The sequence below is a fragment of the Lates calcarifer genome, linkage group LG13, assembly GCF_001640805.2.
Source record: "Lates calcarifer isolate ASB-BC8 linkage group LG13, TLL_Latcal_v3, whole genome shotgun sequence".
NCBI classification, from domain to species: Eukaryota; Metazoa; Chordata; class Actinopteri; family Centropomidae; genus Lates; species Lates calcarifer.
In genome coordinates, this window is record NC_066845.1 from 16,967,128 (window position 1) to 16,985,295 (window position 18,168).

The following is an 18,168-nucleotide window of genomic DNA, read 5'->3' on the forward strand; positions in this document are numbered from 1 at the left end:
TGAAGAGATGGTGGTTATACTGATGGTTAGAGGGGGTCTCCCAAACCACAGAGCAGAAAGAAAAACATGGGGAAGAAAAACAATCCCATCTGACATCATAGGAAAAGCTGCCGCTGAAATTTAGGTCAAGATATAGCCTGCCTGAAGTGTGCCAGATAGTTATATGGTCAAGTATAAGTCAGGTTGCCAACGCCTTGTCCAGGCTGAATGACTTAATGTGTAATCAAAATTATACAATATAAAATGAGCTGAAACTAATTGCCCTCGCCTGTCAGAACCAGGATTATGTGGCAGCAGGTTTCTTACTTTAATGAGCACCACTGACTGACTTTAATACTTTTAAACAAAATCTGTTCTGTGAGTGAAACAGCTGCAGCATGGGTGGTGGTTTTTAGAAGCCAGTGTAGCTGTGTGAAGCAGACAGAGAGGTTTCAGACCATTTAGAGGGCACTGGCCTCAGCAGAGTCATCAACTATGTACACAGCATGGGATGTTGTGATCTTCCCAAATACTATCCTTCAGTGTTAAGTCACTGTATTCACAGCTTGTACTTCTCCGTGGGCATCAAGCAGCACAGATGTAGACTTCCTGGAGTGTCAACGCTTCAACTGACCCCTTCTGGAACCTCTGAATTCAAACTGGAGCAGGGAGGGAGGGAGGGAGAAAGAGAGAATACAGAAGGTTTGTCCTCATAGCTGTGGTGTGAGGGACAATATATGTTGTTGATATTATGACAATGTGTGCCAACAATATGTTTAAACAGCAGGGATGGTGATTCAGGTGATGGTAATGCTAAATCCTAAGTTTACTTGCGAATGTATTTTAGATAGATAGATAGATAGATAGATAGATAGATAGATAGATAGATAGATAGATAGATAGATAGATAGATAGAACTATTGTATCTGTTGCATCTGCCTATTTGTAATTGTAGAATTTGTGTGTTGCAAGACATAGATGGAGATGGAAGCAACATATAGCCTATATAGCCTATTTGTGAAGAAATGCAATGTATGCTGATCAGCAATTGTGCAGTATGTGAGCGTTTTACCTCATCATATCATAGGCATAGCACACACACGTACATAAATCCACAAATATGAACATGTTTGAATAGATGATATGAACAGAAATAGGCTGTGTAGCCTACAGCCCATGTGCAGGAAGGGAGGCACAGGCAGATCCTAAGAACAAAATGTTTTGTTTTGATGCCTTATGGTAATCTCTGGCTTTAAGACTACATCAGTATATCACTGAATTTGTTGTGAGTATGGGAAATGTGCAGTCCTTGAGTAAAGAGGAGGGGCGAGAGAGCATGCGGACCTATTGAAAGAGAAAGAGAGAGAGAGAGCGAGAGAGAGAGAGAGAGAGAGGCGGTTCATCCCCGCTATGGTCTCGGCAGCAGCGGCTCAGGGAGTAGTACCAGACCACTGTGTTGTGCAGGAACAGGCACGACATAGCTGAAAACTGCCAGCGGAACAAATGAAAACGAACACTACGCTTTCGTGTGGATTAATTCAGGGGCGAGACACTCAATCGAAGCGAGAAGCTCTTTAAGCGAAATTGGATCGACTGACGAGGACTGGGACATTCGCTACTGTACGATAACACCGCCGAATGGTTTCTCTTGCCCCGCCGCTAAGGTTAGTTAGCTTCCATGGCTGGCTGTCCGTTGGTTTGGGAGGTGGGGGTTGGGGGGGTCTGTCTGTTCTGTTGTTGGACGACGGGGTCCGGCTATTCTTTGGAGGAGAAACATACATAGCAGTATTGACCTTTTCGAGGCTATACGTTGCGTTTAGCTATACGGGCAGTGGAACATTTGGGAAATGTAATATTAGAGAACAGAACAACTAGCTGGTTGCTCACTCCACTACAGTACTCATAGTTGGCTGGCTATCATCAGCTAGTTAATTATTTTATAAATCAGGAACACGTGCTACATGGCTAGGCTAAGCTAGCTAACAGCTAACGACGCTAGCTACCTAAGCTAGCTGTCAGAACTGCGGAGAAGCTAACGCCGATTTTATTGAACAGAATTAATCCTACTCTAGTCTCCTCCATTTTTTCTATGTAAACACACAGTTCCATTTATGACACCACCAGTATTCACTATTAATAAATCATGTCAACTGTCTACTATGTGTCAGTATGTTGTGGTGTCTGGCTAACTTAGTTAGCCTGCTAACTTAGCTATGCACAAAAGCGCCGGGTTTACGTTTATAAACAGTAGTTTTATGTGTTGATTTAATGCGCTGTGTCGATAGCTAAAGTAACGTTAGCCGATAATGCATTGCTTTGTTGTCAGAAGAGTGATAAGCCGTGATTTGTTTATTATAGTTGTCTAATCAGCTTGATGCCAAGTCACTGACCCAAGTAAATCGGACTGATCGGTGAGGTAGCGTTAGTGGCTGGTTGTCTTGGATCGATAAGTTGATGTTGTGACAGTATACGTGCTTTTGAGTTGAACTGTGGTTTTTAATCTCAGATTATGTCTAACATTTGAACACAATTTGTGGGCAGGCTGCTTTAGGCGTCACTACGATTGAAGATAGATATCCATCCGTATAAGCAAACGTTATTGTTTCAGGCTGTCTCACTTGCCAACTGAGCGTAATGTTGTCAAACTTTTAGTGCAGGCTCATCTTTATAGACACGTTGTTAACATCTTAATAGAACAGCCAGACCCTTATTGTGTAATGCTCAAACATTACCCAAAGTTAGATCATTAACATAAACAAAGTAAACATGCGTTGTTGTGGAAAATAGTTTATGTCTGTTTTTGTCAGCTGCCCTATCTCTGCAGCCCTTTCCACGAGAAGCAGTCAGATTCATTGTACTTTTTGGCTGTGATTTAACAATTAACAACAACATTACTGTGCACCATCATCACTGCCTCTGGACATGAAGATAACTGAATTTAAATTGTGACACAGCCAAATATGCCTTTAAATAAATGTTCCAGCAAATTTGTTCTAAGCTATATATAACCTTACACAGTTTAACTGAATATGAAAACACCATACTCCAAAATACTTTGAACAATACATATTCACATTTTTATGTTGTGCCATATACAGCGAATGTGCTCTTATTTCTACGTAGCTTTGACCCTCTATTGCATTAAAGTCACAAATGCTGGGCAATAAGTTACAGATTTCATTCAGAGAATGTTTATATAGTCCCTAATGTTTAGACTGACATTTGGTGTGATGTGGTAATTTAATTCATTTTGTACAGGGAGTTTTTGGACTATTTTTGGGCTGAGACACTTAAGCTCATTCTGCTACTCACGTTAACCAATCGCCTGTTGAGCTTTGTCAGTAGACAAACATGGCACACTCTTTCTTAGAACTGCTGTTATTTAATTTTTTATTGAAAAGTTTGTTCACCCAAAACACAAAAACATATTTTGTCACATACTACCGGTGGTTTCCAGCCATACTGATGGATTCAGTTTTGTGTGCTTTTGAGATGTCTGTCTCTGAAACTTCTGCTACTAGCCCTAAACAGAGCACATAAATGGACTTGCTAGATACTTAGTGCTAAGTGATACCTTTTTTTTGGTGAACTGTTCTATTTGATTATGTAACCCAGGGATTCCCCTAGGAAATTGTTTAGCAGAGGTGGTAGGCCATGATCTCGATGCATCATATCTGGTGATCCACTTACAAGCTGATGATCTTTAAGCAACACTCACTAAATGTATAAAATGTGCTGTTTGTTGCACATCTGCTAGAAAATTACACACATCACCATCAAGAGTTATTTTAGGGCTTAATACTGGTATTGATTTGATTGATGTTTTGATACCATAGTCTGTTGAGTGTTGAGTGCATTATTCTGCAGGCATCTTTTTTAGCTGTTACCTTTCCATCTGTATTAATAGGGCTCTAAATGTGTGTGTGTGTGTGTGTGTGTGTGTGTTTTAATTTAATCTGTAAAGTACATCCCCTAAATAAATTGCACGAGAAGATATAATTGAAGTGATGATTCAAATGTCTGATCAAAGAATAAGAACAACAGACTTTGAACAGACATTTGGTTCAGTAAGTTAGTATAGTTAGTAGTTAAACAAGCAGTTTCCAGGTATTATACAAAGATGGTGTGTCAGTCTAAAGAGCACAAAGTCTGCTAATAATCTGTAACAGTGTGACATTGCTGACTTGAGTTCTGTGTGTTCATAGTACAGTGTCCGCTTGTTCGGGTTGTAAAGGGTTAAATGAGAGTAAGGAGATATCTCCCCCTTATCCAAATGGTAATGGGGGCAAAGATAATCCTGTGCTCAGTGTGGTGCCTCAGGGAGACCATTTCACTGCTAGTTCAATTTCTACTCGTATTATGAAACACAACATAGTTATGAAACTAGAAAGGGCAGAGTTCTTGCTCATTTTATTGTCTGTAAAGGATAAATCCTCACAGTGCATTCTTGTGAGGAGAACAAGCATGTTGCATCATCATAAATCATGAAAGATTTTCATAAAATTTCAATAAATTGTCACTTTTCAGTAGGGCTGTACCACTCTGTTCTTTTAAGAAAGAAGCACTCTACCACTGTCAGAGATGCTCCACTATCATTCTAATCATTAATCCAGCAGTCAGATCAGAGTAATTTTTAGGACAATTGTTTTAAATTGTAGAAAAGATATGATAACATAATGACGTAATGAAAATGCTGTAAAGGCACGCCATGAAAACACAACCTACAGGAATGCTGCTCAAGCTGCTTTGCTGCAATGTTTGTTTCACTGGAATATACCACTGCCGTTAGATCACCAGCATATACAGGTGCTTTTCTACTAGTGTAACATTGTGTCACTTATAAATGGCATGACACTGTTTTTACTGTCAGATACTAAGTTTCTGGTACAGATCATTAGGAAACTGGTTTGTGTACTCATGTAAAACATTGTGTAAATCATATTTTTTACAAGCTTTGTCTGTTATTTTATAAGGTAAATGTAACCTGTTCATTTGCATTCTTGATTGTAACCTCTAGCCTGTGCAGACAGCTAGCTAGAAAGTTGAATGTGCTTCCGTTGTTGATAGTTGATAGGTGCTGCACACCAAACCATACTGTGCTGACAGCAAGCTTCAAGAAACAAATGGCTACCTTTGGATATAAGAAATGGTTCAGGTTTTATAACTTTAAGGGCTATTAATTGGCCAGGCCTATAAGGAGACATAGCAGGCAAGGGCCCTCTGGGAAGTAGGGCTGGGTATCGTTCAAACATTTTTCATACTGTTTCCGTACAGTTTTCTAACATAAAAAATATACAACAAATACAACAAAAAATAATTGTTGCAAACAAGTGACAAGTCAGTGGAAGGACCTCTAAATCTTTGTGCAGTTGAATACGGAGCAACTTTCTGCTCCTAAATTGATTCAGTGCACGTTCAAATGCTTCATCAGATTGGTCGTGTTGCCTTAGCAACAATGTCCTTTTTGCAAATATTGCATCGTTCACTATTGGCATCAGTCTTGCTAAAATGGAGCCACACTTTTGACCTCGGTCACATTTTTTAACCGCTTCAACACACACACACTCACACACTGTAGTGCACAACCAGATACACGTGAACCACACCTGTGGGTGTAACCTCGTAAGTATTTTTCCTGTATGCCTCTATCGTGTGTAACATTACAGCCAATCGTCAGCAGCATTTTCAGATCTCAGTCATGTGATTAACTCATTGGTATTGAAATGTGGCACCGAAAAACAAAGCATCTTTCGATACCAGGTAGTATCGAAGCATTTCGGTCGATGCCATAAAAGAACCGAAGTTTGGTACCCAGTCCTACTGGGAAGACAAGTTCTTTTGAAAGAAAGTTTTCACTGTCCTTACCTTAATTGATGTGCTTACTCAATTTTTAACCAGAGCATGGTCAGCCAACATGCATGTATTGACGTCCTAATTCAACATGCTGAACTGGCTTAACAACAGGAGCTGACCAGAGCTAGAGACGTTTGGCAGCCCAACACAACCTGTCTGCTTGGTGTTTCAGGGCTTTGAGATGTTATTTTTTATCTGATGTAGCCTTTTGAACCTGAATTTCAGATGTTTATTTTGTTAGAGTTGACATTAAATCGCAAGTCAACATCTTCCTTAGCTAAGTGTAATTTCCACAGACAGATTTAATCAGTACTCAAAGGTGAGCGTCTTTAATTTAGGCAAATCCAGTCATTGTTCTATTCAGATTTTTTCAGATGCTTTACCAATGAGCACTTCATGCTGCATATTGAACTGAAATTTTATATTTACTGTAATTACAGCACACAAAACAATGATTATAGGGAAATTACACAATTTTGGTATGTTGTGGTGCACTTTATGAACCCTTAAGTTAACATGCAGAAACCAACAAGGGAAATATGAGGCAGTCACCGTGAAACTGCCTTCCAGGCGCATTCCCTCCTCCCACCCAGTTTCCCTCTCACTGAATGAGTAACAGCAGCTGTCTAGCATTTCTTGCTCACTAGTTGACTGCACCTGGTAGGTTTCGTGTGTGGAGAATGTTATGCTTGACTCAGTGTGGTAGAATATTATGATCAAGCACAGCTGGTCTGTTGCACTGCCTCAAATTACTCACAATCAAAGTGCCATTGAACTGGACATAGTGCCACCTCAGTTAAAGTGGCTGCATTGGGGCTGAGGTTGAGCAGTTTTCTGGGATTGCCAAATGGAGAAACCATGATTGTCACATGTTTTAGGAAGTGCCTTTCTTGTATTGGCTCCTGCAGAACCATGCAAATACTTCAAGTAGCCATTAGCCTATAGCCGTGTGATTTTTTTCCTCATCTTTAATGGCCTCCCACTTTCATACTCAGGATGCAGTTGTAAAGATGTAGTCATCAAAGGGAGGGGGCAGGGTGTGGGGTTATTGCTGGCCTTGGGGTTAATGGGGTCTGGAGGTCAGACTGATTCTGCGTCTGTCACTCTGTAGAGCTCAAAAGCCATAGGATTTATCTGTTGCTACCAGAAATTCAGTGAATTCTTGTAATATTTGCGAGAGCTAGCAGTTTTGACTCTGCAGTGTTTCTGCGTAACAAAGTCAAATCAGAGTCAGATTTCTCATTTTTACCAGTTGCCACACTCTCCTACATAAAATAATCAAATTCAGAGCCACTGCTGCTAGCTTAGTGGAAATAACAATCAACCCTCAACCTTAGCAAACCAACATGTTTACCACTGATGTGTGTTTTCCCCCCTGAAGTTGTCCTCTCAGGTAGCAGAGCTTACTCCTGAGGTGAGCATTGCTCCTACTGTGTCTAGCATCATGAGTTAAAATTTCAAACCAATATAATAGCCATTCCTCAGGTAATTATGATGTTGAATGAAACATGTTTTAATTTTGGGTTAACTGTAGATTACATGCCCCTTTTATCAGTCTTGTTACTAGCATTGCCTTTCTACACACATGATGTTGAAATGGGAGAGAGCGTATGGATTTTCTTTCCTCATTCATTTCATTTTTGTTTTTCTGAAAGTTTGTTGCATGTTATGACAGTCTGACTTCTCTAAACAGTCACATTTTCTATTGTGGCACTGTGGTTTGGAACAGTATTTAGACTGTTCCGCTTTCTGTGTGGAAGACTTGCCAGCTCTGTTACAGTATACAGTACGTAGTTCTCTGATAGAGAGACTGCACTGATACCAGATGCTGTGTCAGTTGCTGTGGCAGTCAGTGTGTGTGAATCTGCTACCTATTACATAAAGTTCAAGTTTAGGTACTTATTTGTTCTTTATCTGCCTGATTTGAAAGTGTTACAATAACTTTTGTTATGAAAGGGACTATATAACATATCCAGATACTGACAGTTAACTTATCCCATTTTGCTTTTTAAGTGTGTGAGTGAGTTTCTCAGTCAGAGATCCTCTCTAACTGCTCCTTACAGACGTGGTAACACAATCTAACTTGGATTTTTAAGCTGCTTAATTTACTATTTTTGGTTCATTGATAAAACCAAGGAAATAATAAAACTTCATCAGACTAATGAAGCATCAAAATAATTACTTGTATCCATTTGTTGTGTTAAATTGGAATTTCTATTTCTGTAAAAGCCTCATATAACATCCTTTTGATTGTGTGTTGTTTTTTGCATGTTATTAGAACATTTTTCAGGCTATGAAATGGAGTTGCTATTAAAATCAGTCACCCATATTTAAACATACTAAAAGAGAGGCAGACAGCGGATTAGCAGAGATTAGAAATGGCTCTGTGGTAAGTGATTCACTTGACTCCGTTACGCAACACAGATGACAGCATGTTATAGGACATTACTCTTGTTTGTGTGTAGGCCACAGCTGTGGGTAGCCTTACATTTATCTCTCTTATTAGCCTCACTTTTCTGCTAGGAACGTGTGTTACAGCATTGTTTGTTTTTCACATTCTGGAAAGCATGTTAGTTGAGGCAGCTAAGGGTACACACCTCAGGGTTGATGATCTTACAGTGAAAATACGAGTGTCATGCAATGGTGACAGGTATGAAGGCCTAAGTGGAGTGTAATTACAGGTTATGGTGTGCTTGTGTGGAAGGATTGAACTCGTGCCCTGACATGTGCACTGGATCCATGACAGTGCAGTTTGGAACAAATTAGTCGTCTGAATACATCAAAACATCAAGTCGCTGTCTCAAGTGACGTTTGCTCTGTGTTTTGAAATGTTTAGGTTTTTTTCTCCACTGAACCTTTCTTTCTTCTCCGTCCATAATTCAAAACCTTATGTATCAATTCAAGGTGGGATGTTTTGTTTGTCATGTTGTCTGTGTAAATAACACAGGCATGTATAGCCATTAGTGTTTGGCAGCGGACTCACACACGCGCACTCTGACACTGTACACACACACTTGAACCCTCTCATGCATAAATGGAAGCTCTGTGAGGCTGCCATCATGAGGGGCAAACAGAGGCACTCGGGTTGCATGCTGCCATACAGAAGAACATTTCAAAGCTCTTGAATAATTAAGTAGCAGTGAGGAGGAAGTAGGTCAGCCCCAGCAGACAAGTGTACTCCTCAGTTTTATTTCCTGCTCCTTTAGGATGGAGAGCTGAATGTCAGGTGGGCTTTAAGAGCAGAGCCAGCAGAGAATAAAGAGGGATTCGTAAGTTGAGACTTCATACATCATAGTGATGCTGGCACATTGTGTCCTCAGCTGAGGAGTGTTTGGTTTAGTGCCATCCAAGGGGATCTGCTGAGAGTAAATTTGTGCATCAGCAATTAACAGGGAATCATTTGTCGCAATCGTTCACTCTTGATCAGTCATCGATTATTCGTCAATCGTGTAAATCTTCTGTCATTTTGAGGGGGTAATTCATTCAGGCTATTATCAGGAGTCCCACTGGTACAAGAAATTGTTTGATTCAAGCTGGTAACTAGGCAGAGCTGTTAAAGTGTGAATAAATGTTATTAGATTTTTTTCAATTCAGTGTCTCAAGTTGAATTGAGTTTTTACTGTGACACCATGGTAATGCTTTTTGACACTTTGTTGAGTCTCCATGGATTTTTCTACAAAAGCATTCTAACAAACTATGCCAAGCATCTCTAATGCATAAGTCTGTAGTGTCTGAATAGTATTTATTTTAATGATCCAATATTGTTATTGATTTTTGCAATTGCACCCTTTCTCAGTAAACATCTGCACTAAATGTTTTGTGTAGGCAGTGGTAACTTGTAAGTGGTTTAGCTGGGTGAAATGTCAAAACTAGAGATTGAATCTACAACTGATGGACTGAAAAAAGACTGAGCTGTCTGTTGAGGCGATGTCTCTAGCTGTGAGGTGTGAGGCCACGGATGTCGACTGAACAGTGTGTCGATTCTACTTGACTCGCAAACAGCTGTCTGCAGATATCAGGCTGATGTGTTGCCACCACAAACAGTGCAGGTGAATTAGTGAGCAGACTGCAGGTTTCTGTCCTGTCTGTGCTCAGTAATCATTTAAGTGGAAGTCAGTACATAGTTGAAGCATCTGCCACTGATTGTCCATGTGTAGCTGTATGGAACAACATTTAAGGTGGTGCAGAGTTTTCTGCACATGTATGCTTACTGATGTGTCATGTTTTAGTTCTTTAGCAATTTCCAAATAAAACAAGTATTTTTCATAACTAGGAAATGCGTTTACAATTTGACCTTTAATATGGGCTTTACACAATTTCAGTTCTGGGAAATGGCAGTGTTGCTCACTTGTTGAATATATGAAAACTTTAAGTTACCAGGCAGGATAAATTCTCAGTAACTCATTAAGCAACACTCTGAATCACTGTATCACCATGTATCGAATCAAATTGAATCTCCAGGCCCACTGAAATAGCAACAGCCATAAAATAACTATAGTGTAAATAAGTGCACTTTCATGAGACACAATTTCTTGCTTTGTGAATCATATTAAACTCACCAGACAAGACACAACATGCAAACAGCGACATGACATAATTTGAAGGTACCATATGTACCATATTTTTTCTATCACTTCATAGCCAGCGTTAGCATTAACAGCTGTTTACTTACCAGTCTAAAGAAAAGTAACAAATGCAGCATTCACCTTCGTTCCTTTACTCACCAAGAGCTGTCTTTATTTGTGGGAAGTAACAGCAATGTTAACTCTTGTTTTCACTTCTTTACAACCAAAATTAGCATGCTAACCAGTTAGCCTCGATTCTATCCTGCCTTCTAATATGACTTTGTGATAATGAGTCACCGTAGCATCCCGTATGCTCTCACTTCACCATGAGAGAATGAAGAAGTAGCATTGTCCTGAGCATAGCTGTTAATGCAACCGTTGGCCATGTAGTGATACCAAAAACTTACAAATAGCACCTAGTTTGTAAAATATCTATTTGAGTTTGTAGTGCGCAGTTGGGTTGGCTAGTTCTGTTTATCTGTCTGTATTGTCTGGTCGACAGTCTTTTTTGGGTCAACTGACCGTTGCCCATTATCTTTGTGGTCTGTTCGAGAAATTGTAACAGAAGATGTAGGGCAGCACAAAGCATTTGATCCGTTGGCTTATGTCAGTGTGGTGTTACAGGGCCTTAAGAAGGGTTCATGTCAGAGTAGGTATTAGAGATCATGCCTCTCTTTTGTCATAACACACACAATCTACTCTGTAATATTGGGCTACACATGTAGAGAATATATAGAGAATATAGGTCAACGATAACAAACTACTTATGTTGTTGAAACACACAGAACGAAGATGTAAAGTTGTTTGGTCAGTGTTGGTTTCAACTTTTCATCAAATATTTACTCAGCCGTCTAAACCACTACACAAAAACTACTGTTCTGTGCTCTCGCTTTGTGGTTCAGTGTGTTTTGTCTGTGGGTGTATCCCAGAGGAATCGTTCTTAGGTAGAAACCTGTTCTTGAAGTCAGGAGTGAACATTACCTCTGTGATTGCTTGTCTTTATATCGGTGAACTGTAATTGAATTTACCCAAACAACTATTGATAGATTGTTATAATGATTCAGTCAGTTTCTATGCAAAACCCATGGTGTTGGTGTGTGTTTGTGAACAGAGGGAGTAGCTCTCAGATCCTTCAGTGTGTTCTGGTGGAGTGCCTGTGCCTCCATGGTTACAGGGAGTCGTAGTTGGCTGAGGCAGTGTGTGAAGGCCCCAGTTCTATGCCGGCCAGCAGGGAGGGGGAGGGTAGAGCCTTATGTAATTTCACACAGTGTCGCTGAGGCGGCCGGCAGCAGGGGAACAGACAGGAAATCCAATAGCTGCTCTACTGTCCAGCGTTGATACAGCTGGACAACCACATCTGGAGGCACAGGCCAGCCAATCACTGACCCTACTTATCTCTCTCCTCCTCCTCCTCTGTCTCGTCTCACCCATGTCAGACACGCACTTATGGTCTATGTGTTGAGATACTGCTAATGATAGATATAATCTGTTTTAAAACTGAAATGTGCCATTTGACTGTGTACGCCCAACATTTGCAGAGCAGCTGCCCCACACTATATAGCAGCTTACGTGTCCAGTCTCATCTTTTCCTTTCAGACTTATGCTTTGAAGCCATTGTCTATCATCTGTGATGTGAAAACATCACATTTATGCAAATAAAAAGAAGTTTGATCAAACAACTTATTAAATACAAGTTATAGAATAACAAGTATTTAACCTAACTGATCACATTGTTCACATTTTGTAGATTCACACAAAGGCTTTGAGAACAGTGTCTCAGTGTTGAACTGAACCTGATTTCTTTTCAGTGCTTGTGTGCTTTTGAAGCTAAATTGGCAAACCAGCATTTCAGTTATTTGCAGTAATTTTTATATTTACAACCATGACATTCAAAAATGGCTTTGGACAGATTTATTGATGACAGTTACATTTGCTGTCCTGTTAATGGTAAAGTTGTGTCTGTCAATCTTAAACATAATCTGTATGAAAGTTTTCTGTGAAGCATTTTAACAGTGTTTACATTTCATTACTACTTCCATTTTCAGTTTCATAATCCCTTATTGTTTTTACTGTCGTCCACATGACAGGAAGTGTTGTTCAGTCAAGTTCAAAATAAAAGGTGTGACAGGCTGTGGTTATGGGACAGGATTGTACCTCTTTCAGTCAGACAAATTATAGTTGTGTCAAAGTTGACTGGGTGTTCACACTTTTCTCACAGCGTCTTCAGTTGCTGACTTTGTGTTGTGACCGCAGAGTTCCTGTCTGAAAGTTGAGTGGAGGTAAAAGGCAAGATCAGCTTGGGGTGTTTGGATGTTCTTTCACTGTTTGATACTTACAGCAACGCCGCAGCCACCTGCCTGCCAGGAGCTGCACTACATATCAAGCTGGCATTCATAGCCTCTCTCTGTCACCTAACATTTGATGTTACTTCCCTGTTAAGTAACTCATTCTCCTGCTTGGCTATTTTCCCAGCAGTGGTTATTAACTAGTTTAAATTCAAAGATTTTGGGGATTCTTTGATAGTATTAAATTATTTTTTACTGGCAAACATAAGTAAGATGTGGTTTGTTACATTTCAGGGTATTTTTAGCATACTTGCAAAAAATACAACCATGTTTTCATCTTGTCTGCTGATTTTGAAGTTAAGCATGTAGCCACAGTGGAATATCTTACATCATGGTCTCTGCACTATGTTGATCTGTTGTCCTCGCCTTTTTAATGTCAGTGTGACAGTGTCTATGAGGGAAAAAGGCATTCTTCTTTGTCAGCATTGTCTTGGATATTACTGTTTAGCAGTGTAAAGGGCGTTGCACTTGGGTTTGGCAGATCTGTGAGTGTTTTTCCTGCTGTTGTCACAACGGCTATTTTAAAGGTGCCTGCAGTCACCTTCCCATCTTTATTGGTTGTTGTACTATGACTTCCGCCTCTTACTTTATTATGTTTAGTGTAGTTTAGCTCTTACCGCGCTGTTGTCAACACATAGGACACATGTACAATGCAGCATTGTGCCATTTAAGGAACAAGAGTTTAAAGACTGATTTTCTATTGCACAGAAAGCAGTCAAATAAAACATTACTCAGCCTCTTAAAAAAATGCAAATCAGAAACAGGCTTTGCATGGTACCCTGGCTGAAGGCAACTCCACAGATAGTTTTGATAAAACGAAAAATGTCTTGACAAGCTGTGCTTACTACATAGACTGACCTTGTTTCTGCACCCTGACCTTAAAAAACCTCTTGGGGCTCCAATACTGGAGCGTCAGAGGATTAATTGTGAGAGCTTTGTTTCCATGTTAAATTTGGGTGGATGGGGAGGGAGGCGAAGGGTGGGAGTAGAGCAATCAGCAACTGCAGATGACTGTTAGAGCCAACGCAGAAGTTTCTCAATTTTGTTGTAATGACTGGTAAGTGTTGGCTTTAAAAAAGGCTGAACAAATGTTGGTGGAAAAGACCACTGCTTCCTCTCTGAAATTATAAAGTCAGTACATTATTTCCACAAGATGTTAGGGTAAGGGCAGAAAGTGACTTTTTGTGTGCACTTTAAAACATGAGCAGGGCCACCCATGCTCTAGTTAAAGATTTGAAAATCATTTGGAAAACTAGTGTTTGCATTCATCTTAGTGTTTGTGAGCAGTTAAGTATTGAAGTTGAGGGTGAGTGAGTGAAAGGGTAAGCGAGTGAGAGCCTCCTTGTCCGGGGCCCTTCGGTAATGAGGCTCCAGGGAGATAAATCCTTATGAGACCTGACAGGGTGCCACATTCCTAGGCTGAGAGTCCTAGCAGCCCCCCTCCCCTGAGCAGTCTCTAGAAGTCTCTAAGGTAGTGCTTTATAGACTTCTGATGTTGTTCCCAGATCAAGCCTTATGCCCATTACAGTACACTTGTCTGCCTTTTCACAACAGCCCCACGCCTTTGAACGGAGCCATCATCTCTTTTGGCTGTGATAATAATTGCAGAAGTCCTTGCTTGTCAGCTCAATACTCTTAATATGTTTTCGTTTTCCTGTGTAAAAATACTGGCAAAATATTTTTATGGGCATATAATTAACAGTACGTTATTGCTGCGGGAGCAATGGGTCGATCACACTCTCGAGTCTGTCAAGGTCCAAACCACGCCATCAAGGCTCTTATCAAAAAATATGTTACAAGCTGTTGAATCTCTAGTACTCTTTTTTTGAGCTGGACTGTCAAGCTACCAAGTCGTACTAGACAGAGATTTGATTAACTGTTTATGTCAGTAGAATTAAACTGTTGTTTGAAGTCAGCCTCCTGCTCTCCTTGGCAGGCTGGAAGCCGTCTGTGTGCTCTGTGCTAGTATTTCCACAGCCATTCCTAAAATGGAGAGGGAGGGTGGGGGGTAAGAGGATGAAATGTTGGCTTGCACCGCTGAAGGCTGAGGCCCACTCTACTCTGTGGAGGAGACGAAAGCAAAAAAGAGGGGGAGAAGGAAAGCACGCTAGAGTGAGAGAGTGAGGTGACTGAGTTCATTCGCAGTGTTGGCAGCAAGCCATCGACTTGCCTGTGGGTGTCTGTAGCAATGCCAGTGCATGTGTTTAGCCTCTCGTCTGGAAGGCCCCATTCGCCTCAGAGTTTATGTCAAAGCTCTCTCATTGTGTTGGCCCTCTCATCTTGATTCAGGTTTTTTTGTCCTGTGCAGATCTTGTGACTGCCTTCAGACTTGTTTTTCTCCTTCTCAGGGGAATCTCTCTGGACTGGACAGTCATCAAAGAGAGGCGTCTGAGGAGGATGGCTTATCTCACCCCCTCTTTGTCTTGCTGGCCTCTTTTGTTGAGCATATTTGTATTTTGTGTCAATATAGTGAGTTTTTCCACATTTAGTATTTCACCAACATTGAGAATCACTCAAGGACTTCAGCCCTTCCTTTTGTGTGGTGTGTTGACCAAAAAGAAACTAGCACACACTCATCTTTTTAACTGAGTTTATATCTAAATATTTTTTCATACAGCTGTGATAAATCTGTGTAAACACATTTGGGCTGACAGATATCCCCCTCCCCCACCCATCATAACGTTCAGAGGTTATACAACTTAAACTATGCAAGGAAATGTAAATATACAAATAATGCAAAAATAATCAAAATTATTAAAATATGGAAAAATAAAAATAAATGTTGAAAAATATTAACTCTTAGACACATCAGGGATCTTTCCAGTGCTTCATTTCTGACACTCAATCAGAGCCTAAAGCATCAGAATGGAACAGTTGCCATATCAATGTAAAATTGTCAGCTGACCCCCTTACAGTGTAACTAATCTTCACCAACTTAATAAAATACTATATATCCCTGATCCATTGTGCAAATGTTGGAGGATTACAATCTAATCATCTAATCAAAACTTGGCACCTGGCCACCAGTGTGACAAAAGACAAAAGACTTGCTGTTTTTTTGCTGTTAAATAAGCAATTTTTTATATATTTTTGTATATTTTTGTTATATAAGCAATATGTGTCAGCACACCAAGTAAAGCAAGGCAGGCTGATAGTTCTAAGGATGTCTCAGGTGCACCAGTTTCTTAAAGATATTTGAAGCTGCAGTTTAGACGTCCTTGACTTAAAGGCAGAGCATCTAGTTGGTGTTATACTTTCAGCAGCGTTTTCCTATCTTGTGGCCTCTTTGAGCCCATGTTTACAGAGCTCTTCTGTTCCTTAACACCAGAACCATGTTCAGCCTTTCGTAACAGAGCCCTTTGCGTAACTGAAATCAAGTGACACTCTGTGTTTGTGACAGTTGTGCAGGAAGGAAGGGTAGATAGTGCCCTTCTTTGTGCAGCAAAAAAGAGTCAAAACTAGAGTCAGACAATGGAGACTGGCACACTGACACGCTACCATGAGTGCACCATGTGCACTGAATGGTGTGATCTGGTCTCAAATTCATAGTGCTGTATAAAGTATTCTGGTTGCAGAGGTCCTTACTCAGAACCTTGTCTAGACTCTAAAAGGACTACAAAGAGGAAGTATAGCAACCAATGGAGATAGCTGACCTGGCTAGTGAGCTAATGTTACGCAGTTTATAGGTCACCATGAGTTTGTTGTGAGTTTGACCTAGTGTTATTTTTTATTTTTTGTTTTTACTTTTAGGTGTAAATTTATTATTGAAAACATAATTATATTTTCCCATCAGTAGCACTGTTAGTTATGTCTCCCAATATAAGTTGTTGTCTCATAGTAAGGTTATTACTAATGGACAATGTGCATGTGACAGCACTGGCATTATGTTAATGCAGCTACAGTTTTCTAGAGATAATGCATTTTACTAAACAAAAAGTAATATTGTGCTACCTAATGTGAATACTCTCTAGACAGCTGTAACCCTGAAGGCCAGTTCTTGGTTTCCATTTGCCCTCAGATGTACACGGACTGTGCATGCGGCCGTGCTTCTATTTATGCTTCAACTGGAGCTTTGCATATGCGGACACGTTCCACACTTGCCTTAGAAAACATGATGGCAACCTCCTGGCAGCTTGAAGAGGCACTCCTTTGCCTGTTGTATGACTGAAAAACATGAAAAGGCCAAAAAAGATAAGCATAACAAGAATATGACCAAGAATAGGAAATAAATAGTTCTTGCATCAATGAAACAAGTGTCCAGGTTACTTGGCTGGGGCATGTGTGGTCAGCACAGTTGCAGGGTGGACAGGGCGTGGGCTCAAATTTTGGAATACATTAGGAAGACTGCACAGGGCCCATGAGGACCCTCGAGAACTTATAATAATGAAACTTGTATCATGGGAATCCACATGGACCCTTGATGACATGGAAACCATGAATTGGCCTTGACAGGTCCAAGCTGTTACAAAGTCACGCTGTAATGTGGACAGAGAGGTGATCTCATGAATCAAAGGCCATGAAGCATGGACAGTTAATTTAGTGCAGTATATAATTAAGTCTTACATAACCTCTGGGACAAATCTTTTGTGTTATCACCCAAATAAGATTAATTCAATTTAAGTGCTTCATTTTCAAGCTCCTTCATGGTAACATGGTTTTGATGGTAACAGGATCAAAATAGAAAACATGCTTAAAGGGGATATCCAATTAATGATTCATTTATTAAATCTAATGTAATTCTTTAAGATACAGGTTGAATATCTCTGTTAACATTTCTTGTATGCTTATTAACTACTGATGTTTATTATTTTCAACTTGATATCCTTTATTTTGAAAAAGCACAGATTGAAGTGCACAGTTAAATTAAGTGTTAAATCTAATTCATTGTCATCTAGAAAGAAACTGTTTAGCTCTATGGTGCTGGCTTTCAGTTAACAAAGCTGCAGTGCACCCCAAGCACTGCTGTCGTGTCAAGATTTCTATCAGTGCCATGGTGAGAGCCTGTATTTCTGCCACCATGCCTCTTGTTGTGTGCCACACACACTGGTGAAACATGAGCTATGAGAGAGGCGTCATTAGTCAGTGGCTCATACAAATGGCAGCAGTCCTAATTTCTCTGTTGGCAGGAGTCACAGGGACACATATTACGAGTATTAGTCCAGCTACTACTACTACTACTACCACCACAGGCTTTTTTGGAGTGCCTGAGAATAGTAGAGCAACAGGCTGGACAGAGCCACAAATTAATTCCCATTGAGGATTTGAAACTATTTTCACAAGTTTCACTGTGTTTTTCAGCATTTTCTCAAATTTTAACAGTTCAGTCATGCAGGGCCACACAATATGGCTGGAACTGCCGCAATATTTTTTTTTTTCATATCGATTGATATTGATAATTAATACAAGATGGATTTAATGAGGAAGAA

At 40.1% G+C, this 18,168-nt stretch overlaps 1 protein-coding gene across 4 annotated transcripts in view; it reads left to right on the top strand.

Moving 5' to 3' along the window:
- Positions 1–1,361: 1,361 nt before the first annotated feature.
- ncor2 (nuclear receptor corepressor 2) overlaps positions 1,362–18,168 on the top strand; it is an 83,189-nt gene continuing 66,382 nt past the window's right edge. For 3 of the 4 annotated variants that reach the window (XM_051075352.1, XM_051075354.1, XM_051075353.1), the window contains exon 1: positions 1,362–1,643. The gene's annotated coding sequence lies outside the window, so the exon portion shown is untranslated. The remainder of the gene's footprint in view (positions 1,644–18,168) is intronic. The other variant, XM_018668656.2, reaches the window with a different exon arrangement.